We start from the raw sequence: 27,576 nt of genomic DNA on the forward strand, positions 1-27,576 counted from the left end.
TGTCAGCGTAGTGTCCAGAGCATGGAGGCGCTACCAGGAGACAGGCCAGTACATCAGGAGACGTGGAGGAGGCCGTAGGAGGGAAACAACCCAGCAGCAGGACCGCTACCTCCGCCTTTGTGCAAGGAGGAACAGGAGGAGCACTGCCAGAGCCCTGCAAAATGACCTCCAGCAGGCCACAAATGTGCATGTGTCTGCTCAAACGGTCAGACTCCATGAGGGTGATATGAGGGCCCGACGTCCACAGGTGGGGGTTGTGCTTACAGCCCAACACCGTGCAGGACGTTTGGCATTTGCCAGAGAACACCAAGATTGGCAAATTCGCCACTGGCTCCCTGTGCTCAGATGAAAGCAGGTTCACACTGAGCACATGTGACAGACGTGACAGAGTCTTGAGACGCCGTGGAGAACGTTATGTTGCCTGCAACATCCTCCAGCATGACCGGTTTGGCATTGGGTCAGTAATGGTGTGTGGTGGCATTTCTTTGGAGGGCCGCACAACCCTCCATGTGCTCGCCAGAGGTAGCCTGACTGCCATTAGGTACCGAGATGAGATCCTCAGACCTCTTGTGAGACCATATGCTGGTGCGGTTGGCCCTGGGTTCCTCCTAATGCAAGACAATGCTAGACCTCATGTGGCTGGAGTATGTCAGCAGTTCCCGCAAGACGAAGGCATTGATGCTATGGACTGGCCCGCCGGTTCCCCAGACCTCAATCCAATTGAGCACATCTGGGACATCATGTCTCGCTGTATCCACCAACGTCACGTTGCACCACAGACTGTCCAGGAGTTGGCAGATGCTTTAGTCCAGGTCTGGGAGGAGATCCCTCAGGAGACCGTCCGCCACCTCATCAGGAGCATGCACAGGCGTTGTAGGGAGGTCATACAGGCACGTGGAGGCCACACACACTACTGAGCCTCATTTTGACTTGTTTTAAGGACATTACATCAAAGTTGGATCAGCCTGTAGTGTGTTTTTCCACTTTAATTTTGAGTGTAACTCCAAATCCAGACCTCCATGGGTTGAAAAATTTGATTTCCATTTTTTTTTTTTGTGTGATTTTGTTGTCAGCACATTCAACTATGTAAAGAACAAAGTATTTCAGAAGAATATCTAATTAATTCAGATCTAGGATGTGTTATTTTTGTGTTCCCTTTATTTTTTTGAGCAGTGTAGTTTGGGGTGAACGAGATTCCCCAATCCATTCTGTTTAATTTGTTACAGAATTCTAGTGCTGAACGCTCTTCCCGTCCCAGATGATGAAGATACCGTCTATATACCTTTTATAGTAGATAATCTGCTTTTTGGGAGAAAGTGTATTGATAATGTATTTATTTTCAAATTGGCCCATGAACAGATTAGCGAAGGCAGGTGCTACCTTCATCCCCATCGCGGTCCCCCTACATGGATGGTATGTGGTGTTGATGTATATGAAGAAATTATTTTCCAGGATATAGCGTAAGCTTTCTAGGAGAAACTGAACTTGTGATGGTTTTAGTGCAATGTCATTCTTTAGAGTGGCACCTACGCATTGTATCCCTAGGTTATGCTGTATATTGGAGTATAGGGCTGTTAGATCCATGGTTAGTAACATGTATGTCTTTTTCCATGTGATGTCTCTAAGCTCACAGATCAATTGGCTCGAGTCATGAAGGTAACTAGGTAGATTGCTGACATATGGTTGTAAGAAGACGTTTATGAAGGTTCTCATTTATTCATGTTATGGTATATCTGTAAAGAATAAATCAAGGCAACTGGACTTACTGTAGATTTCTTGAAAATGTTTCACTTGTTCTTCCAATAAGCTTTCTCTGACTCAGAATTGAGAAAGCTCGTTGGAAGAAAGAGTGAAACATTTTCAAGAAATCTACAGTAAGTCCAGTTGCTTTGATTTATTCTTTACAGATATGGTTGTAAGAAGAGGTCTAAATAGTGTGACAGGTTGCTTGTTGTGGATTTGTATTTGATACAATAGGCCTCCCTGGTGGGTTCTCAGTGTTCTTATGTATTTTTGGAAGGTGATAAAAGTAGGGGGTGCAGGGGGATTTTGGTAGTAGAAAGTTTTTCTCTTTTTTATTTATATATTGTTTCTCGTATGCACTTTTTATAAGGCTGGTTAGTCTTTTATTCATATAGAAAAACGGGTTATAGTACGTTGTGTCATTTAGAATATTCTGAGCCTCTTTTCCATAGGACCACTCCTCCTCTTTTGTCTGCTGAACGTATTATCAGATATTCGTTGTTTTTGAGTTTTTTCAGAGCTTTTTTTTTCCGTATTTAGTTAGGTTCTATTTATGGCGAGGGGTTGTCAGCTTAGATTTGGATGTGATCTTTTTTACGTCCGCGGAGACTAGGTCGAAAAATGTTGGTATTAAATGTCCATGGCTTTGGAGGGGAAAGAAACTTGATTTCGGGCAGACATCTTGATGTTTGTATGTAGTTGGTTGATCTAGATTGCTGTTATTGATATTATTGATATTATTTTTGTGGGTGTTTTTGGTTCTTTCAAATTTGAAATGTCTTTTGATCGTTAGTTTTTTTCTGAACTTTTGCATGTGTAGATATAGTTCAAATGGATCAATTTAATTGTATGGGCAAAAGGAGAGCCATTTTTGTAGTAGTCGGTTTTCGGATGTTGTTAGAGTGTGAGTGGAGAGATTAATTATCTTTACTGTGGTTATGGGGGTCTTGTTGAGTGTTTTTCTTCTGGGAGTGGGATAGTTGTTTTTATTTTCTAGATTGGCTTTCCTTTTTTGCTGACCTCCCCTACACCCTCATGTTCTAGTTTTCTTTTTCCCGGGGTGGGTTTGAAGATTTGGGTGATGTGTGGAGTGGTCATTTTTTGTGGGGGAAATTTGTCCGTCAGGTTGCATATTGTCAATTGGAGTGGGGGTTATTTATTGGCATGGTCTAAAAAAGGAACCAAAGCTGTTGCCCCTGAGGTGAGGTGCAGCGTACTCAAGTTGTGTGCAGTAGGTGTTTCTGGGTGATGTAGTGCAATAGACACTAACCTGGTACGGCTGACTCTCTGCAAGGGCAGGTATAGGTAAAGGTAGTTCGTGACGCCAGTGCCAAGTAAACGGTGGCACGCCGTTTGCAGATGCAGGAATGAATTGAGGAAACGTAGCTTTAAAACAGAACTCCAACTTTAGTAGTTTTGCAAGCAGAGACAATGATGGAAACGCAGTTCCTTAGCATACAGTCGATTTTGCAATTCGGTCGATGCAGGCAATTCAGTTATAGCAGGGTAATTACAGAGTGTTGAACACAGGACTTGCAGCACAGGAGCTTGCACTCTAATTCTGTCTGATCCTGGAATACAGCAATTCTTCACCAAGGCCCATTAACCTAATTCTGGCTTTTTATCCTTGGCTATGGCTTCTATAAGTACCTCCTCTGTCTTTCTGAGTACCTCTTGCTTTCCTGATCTTTGCCTCTGTCTCTCTCAACTTCTGGACACTTCCTCAGGCTCTAGAAACTTCTGAGCTGTGGTCTAGACTGACTTCTGCACTCCACACTAGATCAGGTTACACTGACTTTCCCTTCCTTGTCTGGCCCTTATATAAACTAGGGCTCCCTAGCTCCCTCTAATGCCTAAGAGCTGGAATGACACCCCTAGCCGGCCTGTACTTGCAAGTTTCATAGCAACAGGGAAATACATGCATTACATTACATGACATTTTATAAAACTGACATAACAACTTCCCCATAATTAGGAGGGACGACAGCACACCAAGTGACCTTTGGTAGTGACGGGTATTACAGTTCCCGTACACTACATACCCCACTGCTTTAAGCTGAGTACGACCTCGTACTCCATCATGGGTCGCCCAACTGGAATCTCTACCTGAAATAGAAAATAGAGACATGCAGGCATACATACATGTAATTCATCTGCATTTACATTTGCATCAGGTCCAATTGGCAAAGGTGCAGGGTAGTGACAAGGGGCGTCGTTCTCTTCTCCTCAGGATAGTGAATGGAACGGGGGCGCTGACCTGGCACAGCGTAACATTAGAACCAGGATAGTCCATGACAATGAATAAGTCCATGATAGAACAGCAAAATGGATAAAACAGTATAAAAGTTCTTGGAGGCTCAAAGAACAAACATGAGTCCGTACCCAGGCTATTTCTTATTAAATCACAGAGGCTCTCATGCGGTGGAGTCCATCTCTGGGCACATTTCCTTAGTATGAAGTTGCACAATAAAATGACAGCATAATAACGGAACTACCCAGGAGTTTCCCGTGGGTGTATCACAGGCAAGGGCTCACGTGGAGGAGTCCATTCTTGCGCACAAATGTCAAGTAAGGTATTGCCCGTGGCAACTGTTTGGGAGGAGACACCACCAGAATAATCAAAGTCTCCTAAACGGACTGGTGGGCGTCCCCTGGTCATCCGGGTAGACCTTCTCAAAACAGGGGTCTCCTCTTCCCTTAGCAACGAGGTAGAAGGGAGAGGAGCAACAGGAGGGTCTCCATCCGTGAGACCTCGGTCAGGAACAACTGGAACAACAGGAACAACAACATCCACGAGAGGGGGAACTGGATCCGGAGCATCTTGAACCGGCTCTTCTGGAGGTGAAGCTACAGTAGGTGCCGGAGCAGGCACCAGCAAGTTCAACCAAGGTGTCAGAAGCCAATGCATGGGATCCGCGTCATACCTCAGATTACTAACAGCCTGCATAGGATCCTCGGGCTGTATTGCTGACTCCGACACAGGATACTCAGATCCAGAACACTCGTCACTAGGTTCTGGTGTCAGGCAGATCTTTAACCGGTTTCGGTGTACAATTTGGGATCCCTTGCCTTCCCGGGTGATCTCATAAGTGTGAGTTCCAACATTTGGGATTGCAGTGACAACATAAGGACTTCGTTCCCACTTACTGTCCAATTTGCTGGTACGACGGTTATTCTTTAACCATACCACGGCCCCTATGGTCAAGGGTTCTGCATGGGCTGCCTGATCATAGTCTCTCTGCTGTCGGTCTCTAGCAAAGTCCATACGTTCCTGAACAATGGCTTTGGCTGCGTCCAATCGCCTTTGGTGCTCAGCAACCCAGTCGGTGTTAGGTAATGGGTTAATGCAATCAGGTACATGTATGTCCAATGAATGATCAGCAGGCAATGTCCCTTGGCGCCCAAACATCAAATAAAAGGGGGTATACCCGGTGGAACAATGTATGGTATGATTGTATGTGAACATGAGCTGTGGCAACAGACTGGGCCAATCTCCTCTGTTCTCAGGAGGCACGGCCCTCAGCATCTCTATCAAGGTCTGATTCATTTTTTCACATAATCCGTTACCTTGAGGATGGTAGGCCGTCGTCCGGATCTTCTTACAGTTGTGTAAGCGGCACAGTTCATGGAACAGATGGGACTCAAAAGCAGGTCCTTGATCGGTGAGGATCTTTTCTGGACATCCATAGGGCAGGAGGAAGTGCTTCCAGAACATTTCGGCTGTAGTCTTGGCTGTCTGGTCTCTCACAGGCACTGCTACAACAAACTTTGTGAAATGGTCAATAATAGTCATGGCATAAGCATACCCTGAGCGACTAGGCTCCAGTTTTACATGGTCGATGGCGACAAGTTCAAGAGGACGGGTACTTACAATGGGTCTCAGTGGTGCCCTCTGATCATGGTGCTCACTTCGTTTCAAGGCACAGGCTACACACTCTCGACACCACTTCTCCATGTCTTCTCTCATGCCTACCCAGTAAAACCGCTGGCGGATAGTAGCTTCAGTCTTTTGGACCCCAAAGTGACCGGATTGATTGTGGTACATCTCCAACACCATACCTGCATCTCGTCGGGGTATGAGAATCTGGTGTACTCTTTCGTTGGACACTGGGTCTAGGCTTCTCCGTAGCAATAGGCCCTTTTGTATGAAGAGTTGATGGCGCTGTCTCCACAGTTTGATGAGCTCAGGATCTGCACTCTTACGCCGAATCCTCTCAGGGGCTCTGCCACTAGTAATGAAGTCCAACAACTCACCCAGCACTCTACTTTCAGACTGTAGTTTCACCCACCTTTCTTCTTTAGGATCAGGCCTACTGGAGGGTGAAGGAACTGCAGCTCTGTTATTGGTAGCTCGAGCCTGATCCTGTTGAGCAAATTTGTTATAGAAAGCCGGCATCTCTACATCTTCCCAAGCATCTCGCACATCATCAGGAGCTGTCTCTGTGGGAAGCCTGGATAAAGCATCAGCATTATCATTAGTACGTCCAGCACGATACTTTACAGAGAAATTATAGTTGGCAAGGCGAGAGGCCCATCTCTGCTCCAAGGCCCCCAATTTAGCTGTATTTAGATGCGCCAGAGGGTTATTGTCAGTGAATGCAATGAACGGGGTGGCGGCTAGATAATCCTTGAATTTTTCTGTCACCGCCCACACTAATGCCAGGAACTCTAGTTTGAAGGAACTATAATTCTGGTCATTTTTCTCAGCTCCTTTCAGGGAGCGGCTTGCATATGCTATCACTCTCTCTTTTCCCTCTTGGATTTGGGCTAACACAGCTCCCAGGCCTCGCTTGCTAGCATCGGTATAAAGATGGAAAGGCTTGCTATAATCTGGATAACCCAACACAGGAGGCTCGGTCAGTTTCTTTTTTAGCAATTGGAACGCTATCTCTCTTTTCTCATTCCACTCAATGGGCACAGGAGTTCTAGGACTCTTTTTGGGTTGCCCCCTCAAGAGTTCCTGGATAGGATCAGCTATTTGAGCAAAATGGGGGATAAAACGTCTATAGTAGCCGGCAAAACCAAGAAAACTCCTCACCTCTTTGACGGTAGTAGGAACCGGCCAGTTACGGACAGCTGCTAATTTATCAGGGTCAGGTTGCACTCCCTCTCCGCTTACTACATGCCCCAGGTATCTTACTGCAGGTTTGAGCAGGTGACACTTAGATGGCTTTACCTTCAAGCCATATTTGATAAGGATTTCAAAAACTTCTGCCAAATGTTTCAGATGGTCTTCATATGTTTTTGAGTACACAATGACGTCATCTAGATACAGCAGCACTGTTTCGAAGTTTTTGTGACCCAAACACCGTTCCATTAGTCTCTGGAAAGTTCCTGGGGCATTACATAGCCCGAACGGCATACAATTGAATTCGAACAGGCCCATGGGAGTAGTGAAGGCAGTCTTTTCTCTATCTGCAGGGGCCATGGGTACTTGCCAGTAGCCACTGGTCAAGTCCAATGTGGAGAAATAGGCAGAGGAGCCCAGAGCAGTTAGTGACTCCTCAATGCGGGGCAGTGGGTATGCATCTTTGTGGGTTATTTGATTAATTTTCCTATAATCCACACAGAAACGGATACTACCGTCCTTCTTCTTTACAAGAACCAGGGGTGCAGCCCACGGACTACGGCTGTCCCGGATCACATTAGAGTCTTTCATTTCTTGGATCATTTCCTTTACAGTCTGATATGAAGTAGGTGGTAAGGGTCTGTATCTCTCCTTGATAGGAGGATGAGAGCCAGTAGGTATGGTGTGTTGTATGACACTAACCTCTCCATAGTCAGTAGCATGCTTACTGAAGGCCTGGTGGTGCTCCTTGACAAGCTGTAGAATCCCTTCTTGTTGATGTTGGGGGGTAGTCTCGTCCCCTACATGGAGCTCTTCCCACCAGGGCACTTGTGGCTGGGTCACCGGCGAACATCTGCTGTCTGCAGCTGGCGGCTTTTCTGTCACTGGAAGACGAATGATGTCTTGGAAGGACACCTGGGACAGCTGGGCAACAGGGCAATGCTTAGTAAGCGCAACAGGATGATTACTCAGATTAATCAGACGGACAGGTACTTTACCTTGGGAGACGTTCACCAGGCACTTGGCAGCTCTCACATAAGGATAATCCTCCATCTGGAGTGGTTCCACCAGGGCTGGATAATCTCGGCCTTCGACTCCCAGGACAGCACGACACCACAAAAGAGTTTGAGAATTAGGAGGCAAAGTCACAGGCTTAATATCACGGATCCTGGCAGTACAAATTTCTCCTTTCCCATTAGCAAACCTCTGCTGGGCACTTAACACTGTAATAGTCTTTTGAATCACCCTCCTGGATGCAGAGGAAGCAGTGGGCAAAGTCTGATGTAATACAGCAAGTATTTCTGAATAACAGTTTTTGAAAACATTGGTGCCTAGAATGACAGGATGTCCTCCTCTGTCACCGGCCTGTACTACGATCACTCCCTGTTGAGGCAGGGTTACTTCTCCCACCTGCAGGGTGGGTTCCCAGTATCCATGAACCTTTACTGGTTTGCCATTGCTGGCGATAATTTCCACCCAGGATTCAGGCGGTTGGGTCAACTGGTTGGTGTCCCAGAACTTTTCAAATGCAGGCAGCTGAATAGTAGTGACCTGAGACCCAGTATCTAATAGGGCTTCAAAGGGGATCCCGTTGATCTCTATATTGATTTTAGGATGGGATCCTACATAACGTGGCATCCAATTTGGATCCTCTGGACCTAGTGTTCTACCTCCCGAGGGTTGGTCCTCAGCCTCAGGGGTTGCCCGTTTAACTGCCAGCACATGGATTCTGTGTGTCCCAGCTTTTTGCAGTATGTACACACGGGCTTCTTGCGACCTCTATTACGCCTCCCAGGATCCCTGGGGTGATTCTCTTGGTAAGGAGGTGGGAACGGCCTAGGAGGTGACAGGAATTCTTCTTCTAGCATTATGGGTTTTTCCCATTCCTCTATTTTTCTGCACACTTTCTCTAGACTTTTAGTGAGGTGATTTACTTGTTCGGTCAGCATGGCAATAGTATCAGTAGCTGACACTTGAACAGCTTGGCCGGCCTCAGCTCGGTTAGTGACAAGCGGTTTTGGCTTGCAGGCTGATGACTCAGATAGGGCGCTCAACTCAGGAGATACTGCGGACCCCAGAATTTTTATAGCCAGTTCTTTAAAGTCCAGAAAGGCACTGTTAGGGTGCTGGGCGGACAGCATCTTTAACTGGGTCCTTATTTGTTCACTAGACACCCCGTTGATAAATTGTTCCCTCAGGGTCTGGTCCCGGTTATCAGCCTCTTTGGGATCTATCTGGATTACAGCCCCTAAAGCCTCCTGAAGTGATAGGGCATAGTCACGGAGGGACTCACCGGGCTTCTGTCTCTTGCCATAGAAGTGCATCTTTATCTCTGAGGCAGTCCTAGTTTCAAAAGTGGCTCTGAGGCGGGTGAAGATCTGTTCTAGAGTACTCCGCTCAGTAGCAGGCCAGGATAACACTTCTCTACGGGCAGCTCCCTCCAGTTGCGCCAGCATGATTTCCATTTGCTGGTCGGCATTTATAGGGTATTATCGGAATAGTGCCAGCAACTTTTCTTCAAAGTCCCGTAGGGTATGGGTCTCTCCCCTGTAGCGGGGGAACCATGGGGCCCCGAAATAGTAAGGCATGGTAAAGGGCATCATGCTGGGGGCTGTAGGATGATTAGGAGCCGCAAGCTCTCCCGGGGCCGGCTGCTCAGGCACTCCTGGCTCTGACATGGTAGTCTATTGAGAGGTGGCCGCTGGCGACTAAAGGGGCCGGAACAATCCCCTTCCCTCCGGTTACAAGTGCTTACCGGTATCGCTGGTCTTGCGCAGGCCAAGTCTCGCGAGGTTCCGGACGTCCTGAGACCGCGGTGACGCAGGAGAAGCAGGGCCGCGGCGGTGCGATGATGAAGAGGGGCGGGACTCTCTGTGTCTTTGCAGGGATCCGCCCACGAATGTCCTCAGCGGCGCGGGAAACTTTACTCCAGGCAGCCGGTGGCCATCTTTAGCAAAACGCTGTCCATTCACTGACAGCAAGCAGGATTGTAAAAAGTCCACAAAACCACACTCCAATGCGGCGATTTTCTTCCTCTGGGTAGCGCAACACTGCACAGCGCTTTTTAGAGGTTTTTGGTACACTTTGGGTATGATTTTCAGTCCACAAAGTCCACTTGAATAAAACAGGCAAATTGTCACTTTGGTCACAGGGCAACTGTATAAGGCACAAAGTTCACGCTTCTTGCACTAGAAAGCGTGCGTATCCTGTTCGTGGAACGCCAAAAGAGAGGTGCAGCGTACTCAAGTTGTGTGCAGTAGGTGTTTCTGGGTGATGTAGTGCAATAGACACTAACCTGGTACGGCTGACTCTCTGCAAGGGCAGGTATAGGTAAAGGTAGTTCGTGACGCCAGTGCCAAGTAAACGGTGGCACGCCGTTTGCAGATGCAGGAATGAATTGAGGAAACGTAGCTTTAAAACAGAACTCCAACTTTAGTAGTTTTGCAAGCAGAGACAATGATGGAAACGCAGTTCCTTAGCATACAGTCGATTTTGCAATTCGGTCGATGCAGGCAATTCAGTTATAGCAGGGTAATTACAGAGTGTTGAACACAGGACTTGCAGCACAGGAGCTTGCACTCTAATTCTGTCTGATCCTGGAATACAGCAATTCTTCACCAAGGCCCATTAACCTAATTCTGGCTTTTTATCCTTGGCTATGGCTTCTATAAGTACCTCCTCTGTCTTTCTGAGTACCTCTTGCTTTCCTGATCTTTGCCTCTGTCTCTCTCAACTTCTGGACACTTCCTCAGGCTCTAGAAACTTCTGAGCTGTGGTCTAGACTGACTTCTGCACTCCACACTAGATCAGGTTACACTGACTTTCCCTTCCTTGTCTGGCCCTTATATAAACTAGGGCTCCCTAGCTCCCTCTAATGCCTAAGAGCTGGAATGACACCCCTAGCCGGCCTGTACTTGCAAGTTTCATAGCAACAGGGAAATACATGCATTACATTACATGACATTTTATAAAACTGACATAACAACTTCCCCATAATTAGGAGGGACGACAGCACACCAAGTGACCTTTGGTAGTGACGGGTATTACAGTTCCCGTACACTACAAGTGTTATCGATAGTGATGTGGGGGCAATTGGTCTTTGCGATATCTTGTGATATTGTTTGGTGCACCATTATATTAGTGGCAATGGAGGTGTCTATAGGAAAGTCTGCCACTTGTGTTGGGGAGGGTATGGTTTTGTGATAGAGGGGGAGGGGGTCCCTTGTGTCCTTATTCTTATCAGTAGTAGGGCTGAGGTGGATGAGGGATGTGGTAGTGTCTTCATGACATTCCTTAAGTGATATGCGGCTCCTAATTTTGTATTCAAAATACTTGGACTTTAGGGCTCTAAATTTCTCTAGAAATTCATCGGTGGATGAGTTGTCTGTCTTGCCTGAGTTTTTTTTCGCTATGGGGTGGGTGTGAGTTACAAGTGGGGAATGGCTCTCTGTTTCTTTGCTTTCATTTGTGCTCAAGAGTGTGTGTGTGTGTGTGGGGGGGGGGGGGGGGGTGTTTTGTTCCCTCTCCCTTTCCTTGCTCTGTGGATCTGTTTCGATTCCCATATTTGGAGTGTTATTTGCCTTATGTCCCTCATTATTCGTAGTGTGTTCTGACAGCCCATTTGTCTTTCTACCTGCTTGGTTGCTGGGCTCCTAATAGGGGCGGTTGGTGAAGGACCGGGTTCTGATACTATGGTGATGTGTTGATCTGTGGTTGTGTGTTGCTGTATTTTTTATGGTGTACTCGCTTGTTGGATTGTCGGTATTTTCCTAGGTGCCTTCATAATTATTATTATTATTATTATCAAAATATAAGTTTAGAGAAGGCACACCTCTTAAACAAAAATTGGAATGGGTGCACCTACGAGGAAGATTACACCCAATCTTCAAAAGTAGTATATAGATAGAAAAGGTAGTAGGGCACACCTTTATTCGAATACACATGGGAGATTTTTGTACAATAAGATTTAATTTATTCAAACAGACATTATGTATAATAACACATAAAAACCTTATTAAATGTATATTGGCATGCTATATAAACTTAGTATACTTCTAAAATTAATAAAACCGGTGAAAATACACTCTAAATATACACTTGTATATATAATCCTAGAGAAATAAATAAATAAAATCTTGGTGAAAGTCACAGAAGGGTTAATCCTTCCTATAGCTCTGTATATCCGTAATGCAATACTCATGTAGCGAGTCTGATTTCCAGATTGTTTGACGCAGTCCGTGACACTCAGAAAAATTCAAAGTAAAGTTCACAGGATAGCTTCAATATAATCAGATAAGGACATATGGTCTAGTCATTCATATTCCTTTTGTTTAGGTTATCAATGTCCCGGATCTCACTGTCTGTATGTACACTAGTTCGGCACTCTTTTTTTACTCACGATTTTGTTGAGATGTGCCGACTGTGTTTGCAATTAGCGTGGCGTCCCACGTATAGTCCGCTTGCAGGCAGTGATGTAGCTTCCAGGGTAAGGGTTCAGGGATCCTCGGTCATCACTTGCAGGAATGCCGTATTGGTGATTTTGTGTGATGCAGTTCCTGCACAGGTGCTTTAATCAAGCGGCAGGTCAGTTTTCACTACGGCTGTCGATTTTCGATTTTTCCTGCCAAATTTTTGAGACCGATCCCTCTCCTTGTAATAAACTTGAAGCGCTTCAGTGTTCTGGTTATATGCTTAGTTCCATGGGATAATCCTTCACCAGACGCGTTTCGGAGTTAACCAAGACTCCTTCCTCAGTGGCTATTTTTCCCATGAAATTGGTTGCCTTTTATATACAGCTATCCAGGTGTAGTTCATTTTGATTTGATTCAGCTACACTGAAATCGTGACATGGAGTATTTTGAGCACTCACAGAGCTATTGTAGCTAACCTGTTTAAATATATATGTAGGCATAATAGGTATTGAACAATGTATCAAAATGTATAAAAATAGAGATAAATCAAATATCACCTATGCATTGTTTAAGAATATATATTGCCATATGCTGTGGATACATTCATCGTTATTGTCTATTCCTAGTTGTCCTACAAAGATCTAGACAAATTCTACTCTGTGCGGTAATATTGCGTTATTACTGCGGTTTTTTGCGATAATAAAATCAGAACAGATCACATTAGCTCCAAGACATAATTGAGATAAGTATTAAGGCAATTTGCCTGGATTTGTGGGAGGGGCTGAGGTCCGCCTCCAGCCTATTTAGGGCACTCCCCTTACCTGGCTCCTGCATCATTTGAGGTCTGAGCTTTGAGAGAGGAGGTCGCTTGTGGAGTTCCTGGAGAGTTACCTGCGAGTCGCTGGATTTCTGGGACTTTTTTCGTTGCCATCCGTTCTGGATTTGGAGCATTTCGGTTCTATTTTTTTTCCGGCTTCACTCGGTTCACTGTGGGTCACGTTTGCCCGTTAAACTGCGAGTCATCCATACGGTACAGCCGGGGCCTCACGGATGCCCCCTGTACCGGTTCAAATTCATTTCACCAAACGCTGCACCAATGTCACTGTTTTCTCGTACAAGTCACCAGTATTTCATTTCTGTCACGCCTTGTTCATGCACAAATTTGTCTACACCGTACCACTATTCCGGTCGGCACCCCTGCGGCAAGCATGCAGTCGTTTTCCTGGGCAATCACCCATTTCATTTCATTTCACCAAACGCTGCACTAATGACACGGCTTTCTCGCACAAGTCACCAGCATTTCATTTCTGTCATGTCTTGTTCATGCATAAATTATCTACACCGTACCACCACTCCGGTCAACACCCCTGCAGCATGCAGGCAGTGGTTTTCTGAGTCATCCATACGGTACAGCCGGGGCCTCACGGTTGCCCCTGTACCGGTTCATTTCATTTCACCAAACTTTGCACTCATGTCACGGGTTTCTCGTTACAAGTCACTATCATTTCATGTCGGTCATGCTTTTGTTCATGAAGAAGAATTGGTCACACCGTACCACTACTCCGGTCAACACCCCTGCAGCGCAGGCAGGTTGTTTCCTGGGCTCATTCCCCATTTCTGCTCATTTCCTTTTCCCCACATTCATTCACAATCATGCCTCCCCCTTGTTTCATGTTAGAAAATTGACATGTCCAATAGTACACACTTGCTCACATAGGCTTCCACATCGGTGCACAGCACACACCCTCCCTCCATGTCCGGCGTCACGGGCACGCCGCTGTTCAGGCACCCCCCCACTACCTCCGGTCTGTTCCGCCGCTCCTCCTGCCGCGCGGCTGATGGCGGCCGGCCGTGTCTTGGCGCCTGGTCTGCGCACGGTTCCATTCATCCTGCTTCACCTAGTTCACTGTGGGTCGCGTTTTGCCCGTCAAACTGTGAGTCATCCACACGGTACAGCACGGGGCCTCTCGGTTTTGTCCCCTGTACCATTCCATTCCACAATCATTGCACTCATGTCACGGTTTCTCGCTCACAAGTCACTTGCCATTTCATGTCTGTCATGCCTTTTATGAGGCACAAGGGATACGACCACACAGCAGCCCTAATCCAGTCACCACCCTGCAGCCAGCCAGCCCAGGTTATTGTTCCTGGGTTTTTCCTCCCATTCCAGTTCAACAAACCACCCTGCAACTCACTTACATTCATGCCCCCCCCCCCCCCCCCCGTTCATGTCACAGCAGGACCAAAAAGTTACACACTTGCTCACATGACCTTGCGCAGCTGAAAGGGCCACACTGCCCAGTGCACGCATGCTGCTTCAAGGCGACCCCCCCGCTGCCTCCGGTCCCGTTCTGCCGCTCCTCCTGCCGTGCTGCCGATGGCGGCCGGCCGCGTCTCTGCGTCTGGTCTGCGCACGCGCGGCCGGGGTACTACGCATGCGCGGCGGTGCCGTCGGCGCATGCGCGGTGTCCCGGCGGCCGTCCGCCGTTGCGGCTGGTGCGGGGTGCCGCCACCGGGTCTGTCCGACCTCCTGACTGGCCGGCGGAGCTCCGGGCCAGTAGTTCAGCTTCATGCCCCCACCCACACAGGCTGCACAGTCCAGGGGGCATCCAGCTGTTTTGCCTTGCACACAAACCCTCCTTATTAAAACACCCCACCGCCATTAGGTCAAACAGCCCCCACACATAAACATAAACCCACCACTTTGCCCCAGGGTCAAAAAAAAAAAAAAAAGGAAACCCGCCATATAGTCCATGGCCACACGTTCCACCATGAAAAAAAAAAAAGGAAACCCGCCATATAGTCCATGGCCACACGTTCCACCATGAGAAAAAAAAAACTTCATAAAAACGGAAAATCCATACAGTCCGCACGATCACACGCTCCGCCACGTAATAAATCACAGGCCTCATTTCGCACATCACCCGCACAGGCGCTGCATTATTGCATATTCACGTTATGATCCTCTCGGGTCATGCTAATGTTTATACCACAGTCCACTCTCGTCATACTACTTTCTGTCTACCCCCTTTTTTTTTTTTTTTAGGCGGTTAAGCTTATTTGCGTCGCACGTGTGTCCAGAATTTTATTTTATTTTTTCTTGCTACCAGGTACGTACCCCTGCTCTTAAACGATTTTCTCCTTACATTTCGGATGGTCCCGTTAGGGTCAGCGTGCTGGTTTTAGGGGCACTATAATCCCACTAGGTTACCCCCTTCTTGGCTTTGCCATCAGTTAGTGGTCCCGCGAGGCCGACACCCCGCCTCAAACGTGCAGAGGCAACCTCCCACCGGGCCACCTCGTTAGTAAGCCGCCTCGCGTGTTGCATAGAGAGGGCCTCACCTGTCACTCCCTTCCCCTAGTCCTGTCTTACAGTCACCGAGAGGCCAACGCTCCTGCCACTACCACAAGTGGCCTCATTAACCCCTCGCGCTAAATCATAGGTAGAGCCTCTCAAGCCGCTTGGCAAATTAGCAGGGCCTCATCTGTCACCATGCAAGTATAATTTTTTCGCCGTACGGCCTAGCTAGCTTGCCAGCACGATCCTGTGTTTCCCCAAGCTAATCAACTGTTTTGTTTTACTATGTCTCTGGAAGGGATAGAGAACTTCTCCCTACCTGGCACCCCTGCTAGATCCGTCACTGCTACCCAGGGAGACGATCTAGCCAGTCCAGCATCCATCAGATCCTGGACAATCCCGCGCATAACGACGGAGTTAAGGTGACAGCATGTTCCCTTCCCCGCCAGGGCGAGGAAAGCAGAGCTTTTCCGGCTGCTGCGCACGCCAACCGATAACAGGGAGGCAGGGGAAGGACCTAGCCAGTCCAGCACAGGGGATATACATGCCATGCTGTCCTCTCTAATGACATCCATGTCTAAAGTCAACGCCAGGTTGGAGAGGCTGGAATCGGTCACCACGACCCTCTCCTTAGCAGGGCCACCACCGGCAGCGTCACCGGCGCCGGCCGGATTGCCAGTGATCACGCCGACCGTTAGCCTGGAGGACCAAGAAGTCAGCCCGGCGCACATAATACCGGAGGAGGAACCTGGGGTACCCATCGCCACCAAGAAGACAGAAGGGCCTGTCATGGTCTTACCTTCTTGCTGTTCTCCTTCGTTTGACATGTGCTGGCGGCCATCTTGGTTTCTGGGTTTCTTGTAGCCTTCCACCCTGCGGCTCCTCCTTCCCACTGGGAGGAGCTGGATGCCTAGCTCATATATATAGGAGGTCTGTGGCTTCAGTTCCTTGCTTGGTCCTCCTGTGTTCACATGCTTCTAAGACTGCTGCTGCTTCTGGTTCCTGATCCTGGTTTCGTCTGACTACCCTGCTGGTTCCTGATCCTGGCTTCGTCTGACTACCCTGCTGGTTCCTGATCCTGGCTTCATCTGACTACCCTTCTGGTTACTGATCTCTGGCCTCTCAAAGACTCTGCTTCGGTTTCACCATTCGTTTGGACTTTTGCTTTACAGCTTTATTTTCAATAAAGCCTTCTTATTTTCACTTATCTCTTGTTGTACGTCTGGTTCATGGTTCCGTGACATTAGGACCAAGCCATGAGTTCTGACGGTACAGGGCCATCCTCGCTACCCATGCTGGTTGCCAGACTTGATCAGCAGGATCACCTGTTGGGTAGGTTCGCTGTGGCGTTGCAAACCCTGCTTGAACGCACGGCTCATTTCGGTCGGTTGTCGCTCCTACTGCCACTCCGGTTGTTGCGCCAGAGTCTACCCCGACACCTGTTGTTGCGCCTGCGGTGTTTCGGGGTATGACCGGTTCTGCCCCTCTTCCACAGCGCTTTGGGGGAGAGCCAACTCAGTGCCGAGGTTTCCTTAACCAGGTGGGCATTTATTTCGAGTTGCTGCCACATGCCTTTCCTACTGAGAGATCAAAGGTGGGCTTCTTGATCTCGCTGCTCTCGGACAAGGCCTTGGCCTGGGCCAGCCCTTTATGGGAGAACAACAATCCGGTGGTTGCCGAGTTTTCCGGTTTTGTTGCTTCTCTTCGGAAGGTATTCGATGTGCCGGCTCGTGCTGCCTCTGCTGCGAAGCTCCTTATGTCCATCAGACAGGGTTCACGATCCGTAGCTGAATACGCCATTGAGTTTCGTACCCTGGCAGCAGAGGTGGGCTGGAATAATGAGGCTCTGGTCGCTTCTTTCTCTCATGGTCTCTCGGATGCCTTGAAGGAGGAGGTTGCAGCTAAGGACCTACCAGTGCAGCTTGAGTCTCTTATTTCTTTCCTGATTTTGATTGACACCAGACTCAGGGAGAGACCTTCCTTTAAGGAGAGCCTGCGGAGGTCTTCTAACAGATTGGCGCCTACGTTTGCTGTCCCACCCGTGCCTCCCTCTCCTCCCACGCCTCCTGGGGATGACTTGTCTGGGGGTGAACCCATGCAGCTGGGGTTTGCTCGCCTGTCCGAGGGGGAGAGGGTACTCCGGAGACGCGAGGGTCGATGCATGTACTGTGGTCTCGGTGGGCATTTTCGGTTGGCATGTCCGAACCGTCCGGGAAACGCTCGTACCTGAGATCCTGTCGGGGGCAGATCTTGGGTGGAGTCTCCTCGTCCCCGGTTTCCCGTGTTGACAAACCACTGATCACTGTTTTCCTCTCCTGGGTCGGGGGCTCGGTGACGACCCAGGCGTTGGTGGACTCTGGTGCTGGTGGTTTGTTCATTGATAGTGTGTTCGCTGCCGCCAATTCCATTCCTCTGCAGGCTCGAGGTTCCCCACTGGCTCTTGAGGCGATAGACGGCAGACCCCTTCTGTCGTCACACGTGACTCATGAGACCCTTCCAGTGGGGATAGCCATTGGTGCCGTTCACAGAGAGTCGGTCTGTCTCCAGGTTATTTCGTCTCCACACTACTCGGTGGTCTTGGGGTACCCCTGGCTCCAGAAGCATAATCCGACTTTCGATTGGAGATCGGCCGAGATCCTCTCGTGGTCACCGCAGTGTGGGGCTAGTTGCATCCATGGGTCTGTCAAGTTGCTGTGTACTTCCTCGGACTCTCTGTTGCCTCCTGAATACGAGGAGTACCGGGATGTATTCGATAAGGTGCGCGCGGTTGCCCTACCTCCGCACCGCCCATACGATTGTGCCTTAGAGTTACAACCTGGTGCCGTTCCTCCTCGTGGCAAAGTCTATCCACTGTCGGTAGCGGAGAATGAGGCCATGGAGGAGTACGTGAGGGAGGCGCTTTCACGCGGACACATTCGCAAATCCTCGTCCCCGGCAGGGGCTGGATTTTTCTTTGTGAAAAAGAAGGGCGGTGAGTTGAGGCCTTGCATCGATTACAGGGGTCTCAATCGCATCACGATCAAGAACGCTTACCCGATACCCTTGATTTCCGAGCTGTTCGATCGCCTTAAAGGGGCCACGGTCTTTACCAAACTCGACCTGAGGGCGGCATATAACCTGGTAAGGATCAAGGCGGGCGATGAGTGGAAGACCGCGTTTAACACCAGGACCGGTCATTATGAATCCTTGGTTATGCCCTTTGGGTTGTGCAATGCGCCCGCAGTCTTTCAGGAATTCATCAACGATGTTTTCCGTGACCTGTTGCAGCAGTGTGTGGTGGTCTATTTGGATGACATCTTGGTATATTCTGAATCCATGGAGGCCCACATTCTGGATGTCAGACGAGTGTTGCAACGGTTACGAGAGAACAAGCTGTTCGGTAAGCTTGAGAAATGCGAATTTCACCGATCCCAGGTAACCTTCTTAGGTTACATCATTTCCGCTGAGGGGTTCTCCATGGATCCTGAGAAGGTTTCGGCTGTCTTACAGTGGCCCCAGCCCAGTGGTCTTCGTTCCCTGCAGCGCTTTTTGGGCTTCGCCAATTATTATCGGAAGTTCATCAGGGACTTTTCCATGCTGGCCAAGCCTCTCACGGATCTGACCAGGAAGGACAGTAATTCCCAGGTCTGGCCGCTCGAGGCCATCCGAGCTTTTGAGGCCCTAAAGTCCGCTTTTGTGTCGGCTCCGATTCTGTCGCATCCCAACCCTGGGTTGCCCTTTGTCCTCGAGGTGGACGCGTCTGAGACGGGAGTAGGCGCCCTTCTGTCTCAGCGTAGAACACCAGCTTCCTTGTGGGTTTTACTCCCGGAAACTGTCTTCCGCGGAGTGCAACTATCAGATTGGTGACAGGGAGTTATTGGCCATCGTGCAGGCCCTTAAAGAATGGAGGCACTTGCTCGAGGGTTCGGTGGTTCCGGTTCTCATCCTGACGGACCATAAGAATCTGACCTACCTTTCTGAGGCCAAGAGATTGACACCACGTCAGGCCAGATGGGCTCTGTTCTTGTCACGTTTTAATTACGTGGTCTCCTACCTACCCGGTTCCAAGAACATCAGGGCGGATGCCCTATCAAGGCAGTACTCCGAGCTGTCCAGGGAGGAGTCGATTCCGACTTCGGTCATACCTCCGAATCAGATCCTGGCCGCCATTCGCACCAGCCTGACCTCTCCCCTGGGTGAGCAGATTTTGGCGGCTCAATCTGGTGCTCCCTCTGGGAGACCCAACGGCAGATGTTTTGTGCCTGAGGAGTTGCGCACTCGGTTGTTGCGAACCTACCATAACTCCAAGACCGCGGGGCATCCTGGAAAGAATCAGCTGTCCTGGGCTGTTTCACGTCTGTTCTGGTGGCCTTCCCTACGTTCCGACATCGCCGCATATGTAGCGGCATGCTCCGTTTGTGCCCAGAGTAAGTCCCCTCGGCACCTTCCGTTGGGCCTTCTGCAACCCATAGCCACCGGGGAGCGCCCATGGTCACACCTGGGGATGGATTTCATTGTGGACCTCCCTGCATCCCGAGGCCATACGGTCATTCTCATGATTGTGGATCGGTTTTCCAAAATGTGCCACTGTGTTCCTCTCAAGAAGTTACCCTCTGCACAAGTGTTGGCCACGATTTTTGCCAGGGAGGTTTTCCGGTTGCACGGTTTGCCCAAGGAGATTGTGTCGGATCGGGGGAGTCAGTTTGTGTCCAGGTTCTGGCGTGCCTTTTGCTCCCAGTTGGGGATTCATCTCTCCTTCTCCTCGGCCTACCACCCTCAGTCCAATGGGGCCGCAGAACGATCCAATCAGGCCTTGGAGCAATTCCTTTGTTGCTATGTCTCCGATCACCAAGACAATTGGGTTGACCTTCTGCCTTGGGCTGAGTTTGCCAGGAACACGGCGGTGAACTCTTCCTCTGGGACGTCTCCCTTCATGGCCAATTATGGGTTCCAACCTGCCGTGTTACCGGAGGTATTCTCTCCCCAGGATATTCCGGCTGTGGAGGATCACCTTTCCGTCCTACGTGCTTCTTGGGTACAGATCCAGAAGTCCCTTGAGGCCTCTGCGCAGCGCCAGAGACTCCAGGCTGATCGCAGACGAGCGCCTGCTCCTTCCTACCAGGTCGGAGACCGTGTATGGTTGTCCACCCGCAACCTCAACCTTCGAGTGCCCACTCCCAAGCTGGCGCCTCGCTTTGTTGGTCCCTTCCGAGTGCTTCGCAGGGTAAACCCGGTAGCCTATGCCCTTGCGCTTCCTCCTGGCATGCGGATCTCTAACGTGTTTCATGTCTCCCTGTTGAAGCCACTGGTGTGTAATCGTTTCACTTCCTCGGTTCCTCGGCCTCGTCCGGTCCGAGTGGGCAATCATGAGGAGTATGAGGTGAGCAATATCCTGGACTCACGCCTGGTCCGCGGTCGGGTGCAGTTTTTGGTCCTTTGGCGTGGTTATGGTCCAGAGGAGCGTTCCTGGGTTCCCTCCGCAGATGTCCATGCTCCTGCCTTGCTCCGAGCCTTCCACGCACGCTTCCTCAGAAACCGTTTTTTGCTCCGCGGAGGAGGGGCCCTTGAGGGGGAGGTACTGTCATGGTCTTACCTTCTTGCTGTTCTCCTTCGTTTGACATGTGCTGGCGGCCATCTTGGTTTCTGGGTTTCTTGTAGCCTTCCACCCTGCGGCTCCTCCTTCCCACTGGGAGGAGCTGGATGCCTAGCTCATATATATAGGAGGTCTGTGGCTTCAGTTCCTTGCTTGGTCCTCCTGTGTTCACATGCTTCTAAGACTGCTGCTGCTTCTGGTTCCTGATCCTGGTTTCGTCTGACTACCCTGCTGGTTCCTGATCCTGGCTTCGTCTGACTACCCTGCTGGTTCCTGATCCTGGCTTCATCTGACTACCCTTCTGGTTCCTGATCTCTGGCCTCTCAAAGACTCTGCTTCGGTTTCACCATTCGTTTGGACTTTTGCTTTACAGCTTTATTTTCAATAAAGCCTTCTTATTTTCACTTATCTCTTGTTGTACGTCTGGTTCATGGTTCCGTGACAGGGCCAGACACGGTCATCACCTTTCCTGGGTACCCAGTTGGATTCAGCCTCAATGCAAGCCAGTTTGCCATCCGGGAAGATCCAGGACATTCTCGCCCACATAGACAACTACCTTCAACTCGGCACCGGCAACCGCAAAGAACTGCAGTCCCTGCTGGGCTCCCTGAACTTTGCCATGCGCATCATATCTCAGGGTCGCTCATTTATATCACGGCTCCTGCACCTCTCCCCTTTTTCCTACACGACTCGCACAGGTTGTCCCTGGATGCCCACGCTGCGGCAGATCTGGGCATGTGGGGGAGATTTCTGTCCACCTGGAATGGCGGGAGCTTGTTTCTCCCTCAGCTGTCGGACTCTTCCTCCTCTATCTGGTCAGATGCGGCATCTACCACAGGCTTCGCGGCCATTTTTGGGAATGATTGGTTGGGGGGCAGCTGGCCTCCTGCGGTCCGGGGTTTGGAAGGATTCTCCACTGCCTCAGCGCTTTTCGAGATCTACCCCATCGTGGCGGCTGCCGTGATGTGGGGTCATTCATGGGCAAACATGTCGGTCCGGTGCTATTCAGACAACCAGGCAACCTGCCAGATCATCAACAAAGATCGTTCCAAATCCCTCACAATCGTGAGGTTTCTGCGGAGACTTACTTGGTTGGCCGCTTGCAATAATTTCTTCTTACATTGTTCCCATGTCCCGGGGGTGTGCAATACGGCAGCTGACAATCTGTCTCGCGTCAAATTTCAGGCATTTCATCAAGCTCTCCCATCAGCGTCACCCACGGCCTCCATCACTCCATCATTTCAACAGCTCATTCTGGATTAGAAGGCATCATGCGGCATAGCCAGTCTTTGTCCCGCTTATCACTGTCAGACAATACACATAGAACATACAATAGAGCATTCACACTATTCAACAGGTTCCTGTTGGCACACAACATCACGCACCCTTTTGTCATGACGTCTCTTCCGGGGTTTGCTTCTTTTTGCCACCTCAAACTCAAAATGTCATACAACACCATCAAACTATATCTCACTGGCATTCAACATCATATGCTAATCATACACCCCAATAACATCAGCTTCATGTTCTCGCACCAGATGAAAACCATACTCAGAGGTATTCAGAAAACGGAACCCGCACGTCCAGCCCAGAGGCTACCCATAAACAATCATATCTTCAAAGCATTATCCGACTTGCTGGACGCCACGCCTCTTGAAACAGATACCAACTCCATCATCAAAACGGCAATTTACTTGGCCTTCTACAGATTCCTGAGACCCGGGAAATTCACTACAACCTCCACGACCCAAACCTCACCTTGTCTTCTTGTCTCCCACTTGTCGAAACACATGGATCACTACATCCTGTCCTTACCTCACTCCAAGAATAGTCAGCACTTACCCGTCAACATTTCATATTACCCCACGCACAACAGATGGTGTCCAGTCAGGGTTCTGGATGCTTACAATCAGCGTCACAAGTTTCTACCCTCTCAACCGCTACTTCAACTACATGGTTCGGTACTCACCACCACCACCTTCATGACCCATGTCAGGTCATCCCTCACACAACTAGGCCTCAACGCAGTCAACTACTCAGGGCACTCCTTTCGCATTGGAGCCACGTCCACGGCCTCCAGTGCCAACATCCTCACTCATGTCATCAGGAAATGGGGGCGCTGGAAGTCATCCGCTTACGCGCAATACATTTCCAATCCAACACAAGAGTTAAGAGTGGCTTTCCAAAACATGTCGGGTTGAGCTATTGATATATCAATTGGCTACAATAAACTGGTTTTATTTCCATTTTTGCCCTCTTCTTTCTCAGGCCTACCTCATCCTCGGTTTCGGCACACCACAACCGACTGCACTCATTCCCTGCTTTCCCAGGGCTCTTCACTGTACTACCGTAAGCCCCTTACACAAGTATTAAGGCAATTTGCCTGGATTTGTGGGAGGGGCTGAGGTCCGCCTCCAGCCTATTTAGGGCACTCCCCTTACCTGGCTCCTGCATCATTTGAGGTCTGAGCTTTTGACCCTCCCACCACTCCACTCATTTACAACTCATTTCTTCCATATCTTTTCCTTGGGTAGGCCCTCTTCTTTCTCAGGCCTACTTCATCCTCGGTTTCGGCACACCACAACCGACTGCACTCATTCCCTGCTTTCCCAGGGCTCTTCACTGTACTACCGTAAGCCCCTTACACAAATATATATATATGTGTTTGGCCTCATACGTTATCCTATTTGTTTGGTTCTATCACCCTTGTAAGGCATGAAGTCATAATGAGAATAAAAAAGGTGAATAAAAAATATCAAAATAACAATTTGTATCAACCTTATATTGTTCCTATTTAATGGATATGGTTATCACTATTCTCTATCGTTAATATTACTTTCAATTCCAAACAAATTTGATCCTTGCGATAATCTTGCGTTTATCTTGCGTTTTTCTATGTATATACATAGCGGCGGTATCGCTGCGGTTTTTACCGGTATTACTGTTATTTGTCTAGTTTTGATTTATAACTTAAAAGAGACATCTATAGCCTGTTAATACCGGCAGGCAAGATATAAATATGATAGAAAATATAAGTAAATAGGTAAAAATGGTATAAAAATTTAAAAAATTAAAAAAGCTTTTTAAAAAAAATTAAAAACAATATAACTTTTTTCTGCTTGATCAATTTCATCCCATCTTCTCAGCCTGGTACTCTAAAGGATATTTTTGATTCATATCTTGGTAACGTAAAGTACACACTGATAACCTAAACAAAAGGAATATGAATGACTAGACCATATGTCCTTATCTGATTATATTGAAGCTATCCTGTGAACTTTACTTTGAATTTGACGGACTGCGTCAAACAATCTGGAAATCAGACTCGCTACATGAGTATTGCATTACAGATATACAGAGATATAGGAAGGATTAACCCTTCTGTGACTTTCACCAAGATTTTATTTATTTATTTCTCTAGGATTATATATACAAGTGTATATTTAGAGTGTATTTTCACCGGTTTTATTAATTTTAGAAGTATACTAAGTTTATATAGCATGCCAATATACATTTAATAAGGTTTTTATGTGTTATTATACATAATGTCTGTTTGAATAAATTAAATCTTATTGTACAAAAATCTCCCATGTGTATTCGAATAAAGGTGTGCCCTACTACCTTTTCTATCATTATTATGTCCTCTGTTATTAGGTAGTATATTTCTGCCTTGTTCTTTATCAGCCATATCCCTCTTTAATTTATAGGCCTTACTCGCTATAATGTTCTGTTCATTCTGGTAGATCCTGTTAGTGAGATTTTGGTTCATCACTGAAAAATCTGGGTGACGTGAAAAACGGTGTAAGTTTTCTATGTTTTTCTCTATTTTTCAAGTGTAATAGTCATTGAGGGTCTTTCTTTTGTTTACAATAATTCTAATAAGACCTGCCTTGCATTGGTTTAGGCAATCATTCCACTCATATGTAAATACTGGGTCCTCTGGAAATGTTGGGGTAATGCCTATCCTAAGACTCCAAGGGGGTATATTTTCTTGCATATATATTTTCAGTAACATAACATCTAATGAGTGAAGTAATTCACACTTTAAATTGTCCTCTAGAGTTTGAAAAAGTTCACACATTGTATTTGTGTCATCAATTGAATAACTTGCCGTGTCCATGTTCATGGATCCAGATGAGAGGTGTTGCGTATGCTCATTCTTTACTATATAGCACGACACCATTGATTTTCGCTGTTGTATACGTTGTGGAAAGTATTCCATATTCGGTGTATATACAGCGTACCCACCACAGGCTGCCAGTCCTCCTCTAAACTGTTGGACTGTAAATGTCCTCTGGTCTCAGTATGGTCTCACACTGCTCCAGATAGTATATACAAGGGAAAAAAGAAGACAGGAGGCGGCGCCTCGTGTGTGTGTTGCCATTTGACACAAAATCACAATATATATATTCTGTTGCGTTTACCATTTACTGTTGTTACTTCCCCTTGCTGGTATTTTCCCGTCCACCCTGCCAAGGTCTTTGCCCATGCCACAGAAGCAGTTTTCGGTACAGCCCTGAGAATATATGATATCCGGTATTATATCTAGGAAGATGCGCCCCACCACATCATACCACATATTACAAAAAGGACCCACTACAGATAATGGAGATTGCGCCGTTACTGAAAATCACGAGCGGCCGCAGAGTATATACCAATGAGTGCCCCACTACCCACGATCTCTCCTGGACTCCGTTATATAAAAGAAGTAGTTATGATTCGATAATACCACCATCCACGACTTCACTGCTTTTTTAGAACTAGAGGGCTGAGCTCTAGAAATACAGTACTTCCGACACAGCTGTCATTCCAACACAGCAGGCGGAACCCGCAGCAGCACCCCTGCTGTCACTCGGACATGACCCCGCCAGTAACCATCCCTCTCCACTGTCTATTGTGCACGCCCAAACACAGTTTATAAATCACCAAGATAGAGTTACAGGTGGCACTGCCGATACTTTCCAACAAACCCAAATGTTTCACGGCTACCTCCTGATACCTCCTAATAAACCAGTCACAGGGGTGCACGATCCTTAAATACAGTCATACAAATCTTCCAAAACAAGACAAAGAAATAGGCAGCACTCACCACTGGTTCTTTTCTTCTTTTATTTCATAATATAAAATTCCAAAATGGCTGGATTTAAAAATGTGCTGACGTAGTGGACTGAGGAAGTGAGATTTTTCGTGAGCAAAACGGCTGTCGCCGCTGTATGTGAAATCGACTTACTGCAACCCAGCCGTTTTGGAATTTGATATTATGAAATAAAAGAAGAAAAGAACCAGTGGTGAGTGCTGCCTATTTCTTTGTCTTGTTTTGGAAGACAGTTTATAAATCACACATGCAACCATTTTGTATTGTATTTTTTTTATTGTCCTGATGAATGGGGCTGTTCGCCCCTGAAATGCGTAGACCCAGAAAAAAAAATACCCTTTTTACCAATATCCACTTGGTGCTACGTCTCCTGCATACAGCGCTGATACAAAGGTCCTGACTTTTTCTTCACTCCACGAATCTTCCCATCCCGAAAACTGCTTCTGTGGCACGGGCAAAGACCTTGGCAGCAGTGCAGGCATCCCGTTGGATGGACGGAAAAATACCAGCAAGGTGAAGTAAAGCTGTTGTGACTCATCACAACAGTAAATGGTAAGCACAACAGATTATATATATATTGTGATTTTGTGTCAAAACGCAACACACACGAGGCTCTGCATCCTGTCTTCTTTTTTCCCTTGTAAAATCTGAAAATGCTATTTTGAAAATGGATTATAATTAGAGTTGAGCGAACACCTAGATGTTCGGATTCGAGAAGTTCGGCCGAACTTCCCGGAAATGTTCGGGTTCGGTATACGAACTCGACCCGAACTTCGCCCCGAACCCGAACCCCATTGAAGTCAATGGGGACCCGAACTTTTCGGCACTAAAAAGGCTGTAAAATAGCCCAGGAGAGGGCTAGAGGGCTGAAAAAGGCAGTAAAATGTAGGCAAATCCCCTGCAAACAAATAGGGAAATGAATTAAAATAAAAATAAAATAAATTAAAATTAACCAATATCAATTGGAGAGAGGTCTCATGGCAGAGAATCAGGCTTCATGTCATAGCAGAGAATCAGGCTTCACGTCACCCACCACTGGAACAGGCCATTGTCAGATATTTAGGCCCCGGCACCAAGACAGAGGAGAGAGGTCCCATAGCAGAGAATCAGGCTTCATGTCATAGCAGAGAATCAGGCTTCATGGCATAGCAGAGAATCAGGCTTCACGTCACCCACCACTGGAACAGGCCATTGTCAGATATTTAGGCCCCGACACCCAGACAGAGGAGAGAGGTCCCATAGCACAGAATCAGGCTTAATGGCATAGCAGAGAATCAGGCTTCCCGTCACCCACCACTGAAACAGGCCATTGTCAGATATTTAGGCCCCGGCACCCAGACAGAGGAGAGAGGTCCAATAGCAGAGAATCAGGCTTCATGTCATAGCAGA

The sequence above is a fragment of the Bufo bufo genome, chromosome 4 (assembly GCF_905171765.1).
Source record: "Bufo bufo chromosome 4, aBufBuf1.1, whole genome shotgun sequence".
NCBI lineage: Eukaryota > Metazoa > Chordata > Amphibia > Anura > Bufonidae > Bufo > Bufo bufo.